General features: G+C 32.2%; 1 protein-coding gene across 1 annotated transcript in view; it reads left to right on the forward strand.

Moving 5' to 3' along the window:
• The window catches only part of LOC121240548 (beta-glucosidase BoGH3B-like), a 24,982-nt gene extending 9,497 nt beyond the window's left edge, over positions 1 to 15,485 (forward strand). Inside the window, exon 10 of the mRNA XM_041138004.1 lies at positions 15,470 to 15,485. The gene's annotated coding sequence lies outside the window, so the exon portion shown is untranslated. The remainder of the gene's footprint in view (positions 1 to 15,469) is intronic.
• Positions 15,486 to 15,636: the final 151 nt, after the last annotated feature.

Raw genomic sequence — 15,636 nt, forward strand, 5'->3', positions numbered from 1 at the left:
TTTTTTAAAAAAATAAGCTAATAAACTAACATGACCTTCTAAAATTACTTTTATTATAAAATAGATATGATGCATCATATGAAGATTTGTAATTATCAGTTTATGAATTTATTTTTATGGAATCTCTTTGTATTTCTAACACTTTTTAAAAAGAGTAATGCTAGATACAGTCGTAGAGCATACAAGCGTTGCACAATCATTTTAAAAAATAGTAAGATCTATTATTAAAAAATTAGTTTTTTTCATCTATGTCATGTATTTACTTACTTTTTTAAAAAGTTATGCAATGCTTGTACAGTATTCTATGATTATAAATATTATTTCTCTTTAAAAAATAATTGGTGTTTAGTTTTTTTCTTAAATTATAATAGGTTGTATTATAAATGGTGCGTTAACCAGTGTAAAGGAAGTTTACTAGGAAATTGAGTATGACATTTAAATAGCAATTATCTTTAAGAAACGGAAAATGTTTGTCTTCAGTAGTGTGATTGAGTTACAAGACAAGCTTGCAGAGAAGGCAAGAAAAGTGCCATGTTCTTTTTCTATTCACAAAAAAGAAAAAGAAAAAGAAAAAGAAAAAGAAAACATAAAACTCTTATAGTGTTAGAAATACTAGATCAAAATACACAGCGGAAGCGATATTACCTCATCGTAAATATCTAGGATCTAGTGCGGTTGTTCCACAGATTCTTCGTCATTGTCGTTGTTCATTCACAATCTCCCATATCGATGGTAGAGTGTGCTACGTGGCAATACCAGAGTAACACCCACATATTCCACAGCCTAAATGCCGAAACTAGAGAGAATCATTTGAGAGAGAGATTTCATGTTTTTGATGCCAATCTTCTCCAAAGGGGAGAGGGGCTATTTACATAGCCCCTCTAAGTGTAACCCCCGGCTGGCCCTTAATGGCCAGTTATCAAGTCTCATGAAGTGGTTTAAGAACCACTTCATAACCACCAAGAGAAGGTGAAGGGGTGCCCACTATGGGTGCCCCTTTCTTACATCTCCCACTCACACATAGTGGGCAAGACCCCAGGTCTGCATCCCTCAATATGTTCTCAATCTTATTCATACTGACAAATAGGCCGTGCGACCATCGAGCACATCTGTAAAAGAAAAATAGGAGCACTATACCAAATCTCTCCTAGAGAAGACTAGCATAGCAACATCCCTAAAAAAAAGTGTCTCGTTATGCCCCGACTCATTTGGTCACATCAAACTAAGCATCCCTAATCCCTCTCGAGTCCAAATGACTCAGAGCAATGCTCAATTTCCATAAAACATGATGTATTCACAGCTATATTGCAACTCCCAGGAAGCAACATAACTTGCCGGCAATGAGTACACACCATTATCGATGTGTTACCAAATAGTCTTCCCTTCGCGCTCATGTCATTTAGTTTTAGTTTAGTCGCTTTCCCAGCAATGCCTCTTTAGACCGCATCATTCATGGCCATAGATAACATGCCAAAGTAGCAGACACTAAAACATCAACCTCGTGACATAGTCAAAGGTCTCCTAAGAGCATAAATAAATTAAGGTCATCAATTATAACCTACAAGACTCACACGGTGAGGAAGCAGGGAACCATTCACTCACCTCTACTATTGGTCGTAAAAGCACATGTAGTATGAAATACATGCTACGGTGAAGTTTTCTTTCCAAAGAAAGAGCGTATATCTATTCTCAATTCACCGTACAGACTTTAGTCTAATCGCTATCTCAGCGCCTAACCCGAGTCCCTCCATTTGCTCGCTATCCAAAGCGCCAAAGAGGATCTCGCATCTGGCTAAATCACAGGCTACATGGTATGTGGGTAACCATGCACGATCCTTAGACCTCATCTTAGCTCCCACTAAGGCAACATATATTTTGTGTCTTCCAACTTATCCCTCTCTGGACAAGTACCGAGTAACACATTGTCTCATTTTTGCTCGCTACCTCTTTGTAGCGCCAAAGGCGATCGCTCGTGTAAGTGAGCCGATCTAAGCCTGTCAATATACATTTTTCACCATAACTTCTAAATTTATGGTGAATGTGTGTGCATACCAAAGAATGCTTCCAATCACGCCACATGATCATAGAACATATCAATATCATGTGCATGACGAGCAATACTGTGAGGTACAGAGAAATCACATGGTCAACAACAAATTATTAAACCACAACTCTCAAGTGGTGTTTAATGACCATTTCTCTCCATGCGCATTCTAATGTATAGTAACTTTCCAAAACATGCTCCTACCAAGAGACTCAACTTTTACATGTAAAAGTCCTTTGCACAATCATGAAGTCAGAGATGACTCATCACGAATCTCATTTAGGTCAGACTCACAATATAAGCCGTAGATTCTAGTCAGTAAGTCTAACTGAGAATCTATAAGGTGACCACAAATGTTATTCAACAAACTTAATTTGCGACTTCAAGGTTTCACAAAAGCATGTGAGATAACCATAATTTATTTTTCATTAAAGGTAAAGCGATTAGGGCCTTTGCCCCCAAAGACAATCATAATAGTCTAATCATTACTTTTAATGACAATCGCATCACAAACTCACTTAACAAAGTAAGTTATATTTACCCTCTAACAAAAACTTAACCTCTAACTCCCATGAGCAAACCATAATGGAAACATCAAACAATATAGGCAAAACTAGATTCTTTAGTATTTTCCATCTCATTAATTGTCTATAGATTTTGAACAAGAGCTCATAGAAACTGTTTTTCTTATAAACAGTCTCACAAGACATGAAGCCTGAGCTACTTTTCACAAACCCATGTCCATCACCTCGTAGTATGGAAAACCTCTTTTTAGGCGACAATTAATTATCTAAGATAACCAGTTCGCAATATCTCTTATGATGACACTTTTCTAATATTGTCAACAGCATTCAAAGAACCCCATTTTATTCAATAAGTCGTTTAATAAAAAAAACGACTAGGTACATTGGGTATCTTTGAATAGATGGTTTGTTTAGGTCGCATGTAAATAGTACCAGCAACATTTATTCGCTTTATGTACCAAAACAGTACTAGCAATAATCAGGCGCTCAAAGTACTTCATGCCTAAACATCACAAAAGCTAACCATCTAATTCTCCTATGAGAATCAGCTAGTTAACACCTTCAAGAAAAGTTTCAATGAATATGCGATCAATGGCTATCTAAATGCAACTCAATTAGTGCCAAGAGATGGATCTATACCTCTATCAACTCCACTTTACCTTTGTCAATTAGATCAACAACCCCAAGTTGGATCATATAAGTGAAGCGAATCTAAGATTCTATGTTGGGATTCCTACTATGTGAATTCAATACCTTTAGCGGAGCCATATTACAAATATTTTCTTCTAGTCTCTAAACGACGAGAGAATATTGATATAAAGCTACCACGCTATTTAAGAGGATCCTTATATTCTATAACTTTTGGGAGTCACTATCACTAATGGTACACCTTAACTCAAAAGTATACTCCCACTAGCTGTTGAATTACTCCCACTATTTTCGGCGATCTTATATAAAAAGAATTTTGAAAATATTTTGGTTAAGGTAATGTGGAATGAAACGTGATGAAAACGTTCTTTCCAAAAAATAAGTGTTACAAAAAATCCACAATTCCCCACCCTCGCCGAAAATACGAGTAATTTACTTGACTCAACCAAAAAATAATCAAGCTTAGATCCTCTCGATTTTTAATAGAATTCACGTTTGCACAAAATAATCACTCAACCTTTCTCAAAAGCGAATGAACTCGATCTAAGGACGACAAATAAGAATTACAGCCGCAACTCCATATTACATCAACCCAAGTGTGATGTAACAACTGCTTTGCGCCATAACACCATTCTCAGCAAGTCAATAAACTGCGAGATAATTGTTCTCATCATATAACTCATACGATTGCGATTTTGAAAATATTTTAACTGAAAAATATATTTTCCTAAAAACAAATTTTGGATCGCATTTATATGATGAAACAATATTTTTATTATCTAAGTCCTTAGTGTGCATGTATAGGAACTTTCACATAGAAAATGCTCATATTGCCTTTTCTCTTTGACTTTTCTAAACCAAGGAGAGGGATCTCATTAGCGAAAAAATCTTCAATTTCTCAAGCTTCACACCCATCATCCTATGCTTTCATGGCATATTTTAATATATCATTTCCCCACTCGAGAAATAATATCACTGAGTCAATGAGTGACCATCTAACTTCTAAACCTCTAGAAATTCTCACTAACACCACTCTATGAGTCTTAAATCAAATTAGGTATAGACTTCTTTATTATCGCATTAAAAACACTAAAAATATCACTTTGTGCAAAAAATGCAGTGTGTGACGTTTTAGTCGCTAACTAGCAATATTTCTTCACTTCTCGCTTACTTAATATTTTTCATATTCTTCAATCCACTATAGGAGAGAAAAAGAAAAAACTTTGCGAGAAATTATCTTAACCTAAAACCTATCTTGCATCAGTGCCACCACGAGCAAAATTTTTAGTTTAGGTTTAGATAAGTCATACCTAATTATTCAGACTTTTGCCACAGTTGCCATGCAAACCTCCAAGGTGCTTGGTATAACTCTCAAGGGGTGCTCCAAAGTTTATATATCTGCAAGAACCTATCTGTTCTCTCTAAAGAGAAATAAAACTTGAGCAAGATTACCAATGCTAATACCACATAAAGGTGCACTGATAAAATCTTTTAAAAAAATGAATGTGTTAATCAAGAATGTCCTCAACACGCTTGGACACTCAGATTTTAATATCCTTCCTCGCCAGACATACTAGCAAGTTTTAGAGAGTATGTTCTTATCTGTGAGTAATCTAATTTGCTTTAAGATTATAATACTCAACCTCAAAATATAGGAGCAATTAATCTTTGCGTTACAAAAAATAACGCGCAATTTCTTCTATTACCCACAAGATTCTTAAAGGCAAAATAGTGATTTAGCTCTATATGATAGTTGATCCCATCAACTTCTATAAAAATTGTAGTGCATGCGTCCCACGCGCACTTCCAATTTTATTCTAGACATTTTAGAGGTTTTACAATAATGAAGGTCTAAGACTATCTGACTCTCAAAATAATCTTTATTTGTTTCCAACTATTGCTCATGGAGGAGATTAATGCGACGATTAAGTCGTATAAATAATCTCTAGGCTTTTTTCATAGTTATCTCAAAGTTACTAAACTATGTACATCTAATTGCATACACATTTAAGAAATTTGCCGCGTTAATCTAAGTCAGAACAAAAATAATTAATACACGTCGCAAGATCGAAAATTCGCTAAGCTTCCTAATCATCTCTTGCGCCTCAATGTCTAATTATTAATTTCTAACTTAATTTTCGCGCAAATTTATATCGTATAGGAGATTAATTACAAATCAATCTCAACCATACTCCCACTAGGATAAGCAATTTACCGAGTTAGTCACATGAAAAAAAAAAAAAATTCTTCCTTGATTGAAGAAATCAATATGAGCCAATAATAAGTATGGACTAATCAAACTCGGGCTACTTAATCCTCTAGTTTATCACATTCTAAAAAAAATTAAAGACAATTCTTAAAAATAGTCTAACAATACAAGTGATAAAATAAGCTCGTACAATTACATGTAATCACAATACATGTACAAAAAATGATCACATCACATTTTATCCAAATAATTATTATTCACAAAAAAAATAATAATCTAGGCAATTTATAACTTAAAATAAAATGCCAAACAAATGTGACAAAAAAAAATATCATGGCAAGCATGTATTTAATAACCATAATCACATGCAAAAATATTTCAAAAAACATTTATGCCACAATAACATGCTGAATAAATAACTAAAATCAGCAAACTTACCAATAATAGGCTCTAGCCCAAATGGTTGAGCTTATAGTCTTTGTGTGTGAGGTCTTGGCTTCAAAACACCACTCAAGCATTTTGTAAAAAAAAAAAATTTTATGCCACTGTTCTTGGACAGCCAAAGGGCCGAACCTTCTTGGGCGCCCAATTGCAAAGCAGGCCTGTGCCTGCTGGGCTCACGGCCCAAATCTTCCAGTGGTTTTTTTTTTTTTTTTAAATGAGCTAGCCTGCATTTTGTTTAAAAATACTAGTTGGGCTTTTCTTTTTCAATCGAAATAAAACAAATAGTTTTGCAGCCCACGGCCCATAAATAATTTAAACCAAAACTGTTTTCCTTTACTTAAAACAGATGGGTTTTGCTAAAACAAAAAAAAATGGGCCGGACCCAGAACTTAAAAAAAAATAGGCCCAACTCCCTTTAAATCCAGCCCAGACTTCATCACAAACATCACTGTTCATCTTCCTCCTTCAGCGATGGTTACAGTGCATCCAAAAAAAAAAAATTGGAACCGATGCCACATCTTGTAACCGCCTACTGCCGTTTCATGTTGGCACTAATATACACGTTCGGCCACTGGTTCTCAACGGCCGTAGCACCGTGGGCTACGCTCCACACGTATGTTCGCAGCACGCAGCTCTGCGGGAGGCAGAGACTGTCGCACCATCCGTGCGCAGCTCTTCCCGTAGCAGAGCTTGCCGTACTCCTCTGCTAGCAGCAGAGCTCGCAGCACCACCATGGTGCGCGCTGCTCTGCACGCAGCAGAGGACTGTGCGACACGGATTGGTAAGCCATGGTGCAGCACAGAGCATGGCGGGCTGCACCATGGCTGGTGCGCGCAACTGCATGGGCAGCGTAACACCCAGCTGGTGCGCCCCCACTGCAGTGCTCGATGCACTTCGTAGCCATGGCAGAGGCGCCCATCCACGGCAGCACCACCCCCACCCTGCACTGTGTGCAACGCTGCACCACGGCAGCATTCCTGAGGCGCTGGACTGCCTCACTCCCCTTGTGCGTAGCTCTGAGTGCAGCAGAGCTTGCCGCGCCCAAGTGGGCGGCTTTGTGCACAGCAAGGCCAGCCTTGTCGCTGCTTCTCATTGCGGTGCAGTCGCTCTTGGTACGTAGTGCACCATCGTGCCACTTCGCTTGGTATGCAGCATCGGCACCTGGTGCCGCAATACCTTGGGTGCACGTCGCTGCCCTCTGGTTCGAGCAGCACCGTGGCGCTCATACATCTCAAGAGGTGCTCAATGTTTGCCTTGCAGATGCAACACAGAGGTGCACCCATCACCTGTGCGGCAGCACCCAAGCGATGCGCTCTGGTGTCTTTTGCGGCGCCCATGGCACCGGGGTGTACAATACCCTCCAGTGCAGGTTGTTGCCTCATATGGCCATAGCCGCAGCGATTCTTTGATTGCGTTAACAATGATCGGCATCCATTAAGGGGTGAACATAAACCGCCTCTCACGGTTATCGAGAGAAAATAAATTTTCGGGCAGAAAAAAAATCAGTGAATGAAATCACAACATGCACATCAAACACAAATCGAGAACAACCAATTCATGCCTGATACCAATGTTAGAAATACTAGATCAAAGTACACAGCGGAAGCGATATTACCTCATCGTAAATATCTAGGATCTAGTGCGGTTGTTCCACAGATTCTTCGTCATCGTCGTTGTCATTCACAATCTCCCATATCGATGGTGGAGTGTGCTACGTGGTAATACCAGAGTAACACCCACATATTCCACAGCCTAAATGCCGAAACTAGAGAGAATCATTTGAGAGAGAGATTTCATGTTTTTGATGCCAATCTTCTCTAAAGTGGAGAGGGGCTATGTAAATAGCCCCTCTAAGTGTAACCCCCGGCTGGCCCTTAATGGCCAGTTATCAAGTCTCATGAAGTAGTTTAAGAACCACTTCATAACCACCAAGAGAAGGTGAAGGGTTGCCCACTATGGGTGCCCCTTTCTTACATATAGAAATCGTACTTTCCCATGATGGCTCAAGATTGGTTTGGATTGAGAGGGCCTCAGAGTTTCAATCCATCTTATCTCATCATTATAATTTTTATAAATTTCTATACAAAATATAATAAACAATTCAATATTTTTAAATATCAAAATAATAATAATAATAATAATAATAATAATATTTTATTTAATTTTTATCTCATCTCAACTCATTTATCTAAATCTAACCTCAATGTGTTATGCTTACAGGTTTTGAGAAAATTGATAGGCATTGTAAATTGTAGATTCTCTGGAAAATTGATAAGTATTATTACATACTTCTTTGTTATATACTATGTCACCCTATTCTCTGAAAAATGCAAAGCAATTGCAGCAATTAAAACCAAAGCCTTGTTGATTGCTTGGATGGGCTTTTGGTTCTTTATGACATACACCATTCATGACATGTTCTTCATTCATTTGCTAGTGCTGCTGAATTGGTTTTTTGACTTGCTAGTGGACTTGGTCTTTTGCAATGGAATTACAAATGTAACGAGGGAGCATCTGATTTTTGCTAGTGTCTTCTTTTTTGACTCGCTGGTGAACTTGCTCTATTGTAATGTACTTGTTGGTTGCTGGTGGACTTGCTAGTGGTATTGCTTTTTTGACTCGCTGGATTGCTGGTGGACTTGGTCTTTGGTAATGGAATTCCAAATGTAATGAGTCAGCATCTATTGTAATAGACTTGTCGGTTGGTCTAGTGATTTTGTAATAGATATTGATCAATTGAAAAATTCAATATATCATATTATTATCTCACTTTCATCCCACTATATGATATATTTATCACCGTTAGATTATCTTTTATTAAAAAATTATTTATCATCTAATAGTAATAAATGTATCATATCTTATATAATAAAATAAATGTAAGATAAGAGTATAATGTATAACATTACTTTAATAAATTTTATTAATGAATTCCGTATGGTTTGTAATAGATTTTGAACTGAAAGTCTGACACATAATGCAAGGACCATGTTTTCTCTTCGATTATGTGGTGAACTTGTTGCTTTATGATGTGTTGATGTATGCCATATGGCATGAATGCCTGTGCCGAGAAACTTGAAGCCAAAGATGTTGTAATTGTATCTAGTTGCCTTTGAATGTCTCTATATAGTTAAGTTTTGTATCTTCAATATTGTGTTGATTAGTACTGTTCATCCGTGTTTTAGCACGGAAACCCGGATATACCCGGACTTGGTTAGCCCTGGTCAAACTCGGCCTAGAATCCGGATTGAAACCGGTTTTTAAAAACCCGGAACCCAGGTTTCGGGTTGCACCTTGCTTTTTTTTTTTTTTAATCAAAGCCTACATATTATGAATATTTTTTTATGAAAAGAATGATGATGCAGCATTTAAACTCTATTTATTTAATTTTTTAAATCAAAGCCTACATGTTCCTTGACCACCATTAAAAAGCTACATGGAGAAAAGAGTAAAAAAAATCATAAAATTTATGATTCATTAGACATAATATACATTTTTTTTTGAATTTCTGTCCATTTAGTTGCTAAAAAGGAAAAAAAAAAAAAAACATTACTTAAAAAATAAAAGTTATTGGGTTGTAAACCTGGTTCTCGGATTGGGTGTACTCGAATTTTTCAATGGCCCAGATTTGTTACAGACTGGAACCCAGTTATCCAAGTTTCGAATCGGGCCGAGAAAAAATCTGGTTCGAATGAACAGGCCTAGTGTTGATTAAATTTGGTGTCTTATGCAATTGATTGAGCTGAAGGTAATGGTAATAGAGATTATGATAAAAATAAATTAGATAAAAAATAATAATAAAAATATTAAATTAATAATATTTTTTTATTATATAGATTATAGATAGATAATCCAATATAAGGATAAGAGCACTCTCATTAGAATAACTAAACCCAAATCCAAGTTTTAGCTAATATGACATGAATTTATGATCTTTACCTATTTTATTTACATCCAATCTTCACATTGAATTATACATATATTCTTTATATAATAATACATAATTTTAATTTATTTTTAAAAAGATTTTAAATTATTTAATTTTATTATATCTTACCATTAATCTATCCATTATATGTTAGTATAATCCTAAAAAAACTATTATAATCAAATCATGGTAGGAAGTAAGGAGGAAAATATTTTTTCTTTTTTATCTCAATTTATCAATGAGATTGAATATACAGTCATCCACTCAAAATTGTAAATATAATTTTTATATTATTTTATATCAATTAATAATTATTGGCTGGTAGAACTTGACCTTGACATAAACGGGGGTCTTCCTGGTCATACGTATAATGACACATTTTCCCGACAATGAAGGTCACTAGCTATGGGGTAGGTAGCCTGGTCGAGTAATCTGAAGAAAAACAAACAAATAAAAACAAAACCACTAACTTCCATTGACCTGGTCAACTGACAACCATGGACCAAAAAAGTCTACACAACCTTTCAACCTCCGTATACTATATTTTTACTTAATTTTAATATTTTTTTTAATTTTTTTTTGAGTTTATTTTTTAAAACTAATTAAATTCTTCTATTCATTATTCATATATTAAATATTTGATAAAAAAATATTAAAAATTAAAAAAAATATGATGTATAGAGGTTGTGTGAATAGTAAAAAATTATATAAATTTTTTCAAAAGTCTGTGTTGAATCATGACTGAGAGTCTAGCCTACACGTGACTCACGTGAAGAACAATATTAAAAATATAATATAAATAATTAAATATACGTCTTTTTATTAGTTTAAAATTTTAATATAAATGATAATTTCATAATATTTATGTGAATTTGGCTATCAAGCATTGTGAAACTCAAATGGCTTCTAAGCATCAATGTTGTCCTCTATCTTAATAATGCAGAATCAACTGCTCACTGTATGTTGCAGAAGGTGATCATTTGACTGTAGGGGTATGGAAGCAAATCGATTCTTCTGCCATCTTTGGTTTTAATCTTCAATGGCAAGATAGGTATTTCATCATGTGGTGGGAAAATAGTAAAAGAAAGGAACAAGTGGGCCGCATCATTTCAACCTTAGTTCCTATGCCCATTCTTATGCCTTGTTTGTATTCAAAAAATATATCAATTTATCTAATTTTATTATTATAATTTTATCAAATTTTTAAATAAAATACAATAAACAATTCAATTTTTTCAAATCTCAAAGTAAAAATAATATTCTAACAATATTTTATTCAATTTTTAACTTTCATCTCATTTCAACTCACTATCCAAACCCTATCTAACAATTTAAGAAATTATGATTACGCAGGATCAAGGGGTTGTTGAGATGTTAAGATGTTTTCATTCCATCACATCTCATCTCAATATCTAATCACTATTCAAATATACACTTTAATTTCAAATTTTTAAATTTTTTCATCTAATCATTACAACTTTTCTAAACTTCCAAACAAAACACAAAAAATAATTCAACATTCTCAAATCTCAAAATAATAATAATATTAAAAAAATATATTCTAATAATATTTTAACTTTATAATATTATTATTCAATATTTTATCTCTCATTTATTAAACTTCCATAAAATATTATAATTTTAAACTATTTCATTACTATTCACAGATTTCTCATCTCACCTCATTCCGTGAGCATCCCCTAAATCTCTCTTTAAAACTATTCCATGTTAATGCAGTTTAAAACTTATAGTAGGTCTTGTGAGATTTAACATTAATGGTTCATCTCTTGGGTATGGTAGGATATGATCTGGTGGTCTTTATAGGGATCATTGTGGCAAATTATTATTACTCCTAATCTTTAGGGCATGGTTTAAATGTTCAAAGAACAAGCTAGAGCCCTTATGCTAGGGAGTATAGTTAAGATGAGCTAGATGAGATGAGATAAAAGTTGAATAAAATATTATTATAATCGAATATAATTTTTTAATATTATAGTTATTTTGAGATTTGAAAATATTAAATATTTTATTATATTTTATTTAAAAATTTGATAAAATTATAATGATTAAATGAGATGATTTTAAAATATTTTTTTATCCAAACATCACGTCCCAGGGACAACGAGAGTGGAGGATGACCCTATCATGTGCAAGCAACATCAGCACCAACCCTCCGTTAGAATCAAATATTTTTGTTGGCTTTCCCAAAATCCATTCTCAAATAAGAATTGAAGGGCTAAAACTAGTTGAACTCTTTGCCTTTATTTTTTGTAAGCTTTTTTACTTTTTCTTTTTTTGTAAAGTTGAACTCTGTGCCTTACATTATGCTTTGTAGGAAGTTTAAAAAAATTATGAATTTCACGTGTAAATAAGTGTTAAATTAAAAAAGTTTATGGATCTTACATGTAAAGAGATTTTAAGTAAAAATAAATATAATAATTTTAAAATTGAGTGTTTAGATATTAGATTCAATTTAAAATTAGACTAAACTAAATTAATATTAATTGAGTCTAAGAACCAAATGAGACCTTAATAAATAATCCTAGCCCATTTAAATTTATATGAACCGTTCATTTTATTTTTCTAGTTAGGCTTACGTGAACCATTCGTATTCGCATTAGTCTTTTTCCCACCGGCCACGGCAAAGGATGACTTTGGTACCTTGATTTTTTTTTTTTTAATGCTAGTCTTTTTCTTCGTTTCTCACACGCAAGGGACAGATTTGATTTTACGTATAGTTCAAGTTATATTAATTTATAAATTTATTTTTATATAAATTTTTTATAATTAAAATATTTGACTTTTTTAAAAAATACTATTTTTAAGGGCATCTTAGTGATTAATAATTAAAATAATAATAGGCTTATTATTTTTTACTATCCATTTACTATTCTATAGTTTATTTAAAATCTTTATTTTTATTATTATTTTCTTTTAAGTATTTTTTTAACATCCTTTATTTAAAAAAAAATAAAAAAAAATATACAATTTCACTAATAGTCACTTTTGTAATAATTAAGTAAAAAAATAATAATAAAAGAAATAATAAATAAGTAGTAGAAGGTAGTAACCTTATCATTATCCTAATAATTATATACACATACACATATTATATATATATATATATATATATATATATATATATATGCTTTGTAGCTCCTTAATTAGTGGCCACTATCCATTATTGTGTCTCTATTTAGTTTAAATTATTTTGACAAGTAATATCCATAGTTTTTTTTTTTTTTTTGTTCCATTTCGAGATTTTAATTTTTTAAGATTCTTGATCAAATTTTAAAAATGAGTTTACAATATTTATTGCACTAAATACTAACATAGCACTTGACCTTTTATTAATGATCAAGATTTATCATTTATGGAAGAAAAATTCTACAAATCTCACTCTCTTCCCGCTGCGATGAGGTGGCTTTGCCCAAACTTTTAATTTGTTTTTAAACAATGGATAATCAAGAGTGATAAAAATCTCATATTTCACATTGTAGGATAAAATATTAAGATAGAAATATAATATAAATTTTACAAAATTGAGAGGAAGGGAGAGACAATTAGTCATGATTGAAAAGTTATTAATATAAAAATAAATAAATAGAATTTTTTGTCCATTTTAGTAAGTGCCATTCTTAGTGCAAGTTGTAAAAACAAATGGACTAAGATCTAAATGGTGTTTTTATCCTTTTGGGTGTCACCTAAATGCTAAGTAATATATAATATATACATAGGGTGCTATTATGATCACATCGGTAGAGATATCGCTTCTTCTTTTTTATATAAGGGGGGTTTCGAATCTAAATTTTTTATTTGAAAAATCAGTTCATATGCTATCAGGCTTTTGGCACTTTTGATTATTTCTTCATATCCTTTTATTTAGTTATATATATATATATATATACATATATATACACACACATCAAGAAAAAAAAAAAAAAAACTTATCAAATCTAGGTTCAACATGAGATAAATCAAGTTAGACCAAAACTTGAAGAACCTTGGGTCATACCAATGTGTATTCCTATCTTTGTTTTGCGCCAAATGTTTGTAAAAGCTACACCGACAAGTCTCAGTTGCTGCTTGCTCAGCAAAGAAAACCACTTCGAGATTCACTTCCAAATAAATATTTATTTTAAATTAGTCTTTGTTTATATCAGTTATTTTTTAAGTCATTAAGTAAGAGCATGTGAGACAGTGAGTGGATTGTTGACTTGACAACATCTTTCTATTTTATTACAAATGGAGAATCATCGTCCATCAAACTTAGCTATATTTGATATCAAAATCACTACAATAATCTCAAATAAATTATTAATGTAATCTACTACTTTTTTAACTTACTATAAAAAGTTTAACGGAAATACTAAACCCACCGAAGTTGGATCCCAAAAATGAGTCCCGAAGTAATTTTTTTTTAATTTTTTTTATTTAGTAATTAAGGAAATAGTTTTTAATGATGTTGTGAATTTTTAATTTTTAATTTTTTAAAAAATATTTATGATGATTAAAAAAATACATGAAAAAAATGAAAAGAATAATAAAAAAGTGAAATGCACTTATCGGAATACACTTTTGGGACACTTTTTTTATGGCTGTAGTGCCACTCAAAGTTTAAATCCATCTCTACATACGTCATACATTCAAATACATGTCTTAACTTATTTATATTTAAATATATTTTAATGAGATTCATAAAATACTACTATTTATAAATTAATTCAAATCATTTGAAATTACATCAACATCCAAATACAGCCTAAGCACCCAATAATTGATGGTGCTACAACCACATGCACATGATAGCGTGAAATTAGTTTTTTTTTTGTAAAAAAAAAAATTTTTAAAGCATTTTTTATGTATTTAAAAAAAACATACAATAAAAAACACAATAGTAAAAAATAAACAAACAGCTAAAAGAAAAACAAATTTCGGTACAAATAAAGTCAGCACTTCAAATCAAAACTTATAATAAAAGATATACCTAAAATAGATTCTATAATTTTGTTAAACATTTTACGTGATATTAATTTATTCGGATTATTATAAATTATATAAAACTTATTTGACACGTCTATCCGATTATAGCGAATATTTTGGAGAAATTCGATTATTTACTATTTGTGCTTCAATGTATTATTTATTGTGGGTTGAGGATCTATTATGATTCTAAAAAATTAAAATGCCGATATATTTTTCATCTTTTGGAAAAATTTATATGACTAGAATGTAAATTACAAAATATTAAAATTGGTTAATATTTACGAGTTATTTTATTTTCAAATTGGTGTGTAAAACACATCATTCACATTACTTAAATAGTAAGATTTAATTTATAAGATTTAAATTTTAAAATTTATCTTTAATCATATTATATAATGTAAATACTTTACTTGATATATTCTACACACCTACTCAACAACTAGAATTTTCAAAATACACACCAATTTTTGTAAGAGTAATATTAAATACAATCGTGAATTATGTACATTTATTTTATAAAAAAGTAAAATCTGTCATTAAAAATTAATTTTCTTATATAAATTTATATTCACTAATATTTTTCAAAAAGAATCCACGGCATTACGCTCAAGACTAATGTTATTATGCCCCTCAAATTGCTCCATTATGTATTTTTTTTAAAAAAAAATTTAAATAATGACTACTAGTATATTTATATATATACATATATATTTTTAAAAAATATTTAAATATGTTTAAAAAATATTTTTTAAAAAAATACAATTTAACCGGGGCACATCCGGCAGAATAGCACCACTCTTACGCGCAAATATACTCTCTTTGTAATGAACAGAACTTTTTCACGTCCACTTGT

Source organism: Juglans microcarpa x Juglans regia, chromosome 7S, assembly GCF_004785595.1.
Source record: "Juglans microcarpa x Juglans regia isolate MS1-56 chromosome 7S, Jm3101_v1.0, whole genome shotgun sequence".
In the NCBI taxonomy this organism is placed as follows: domain Eukaryota; kingdom Viridiplantae; phylum Streptophyta; class Magnoliopsida; order Fagales; family Juglandaceae; genus Juglans; species Juglans microcarpa x Juglans regia.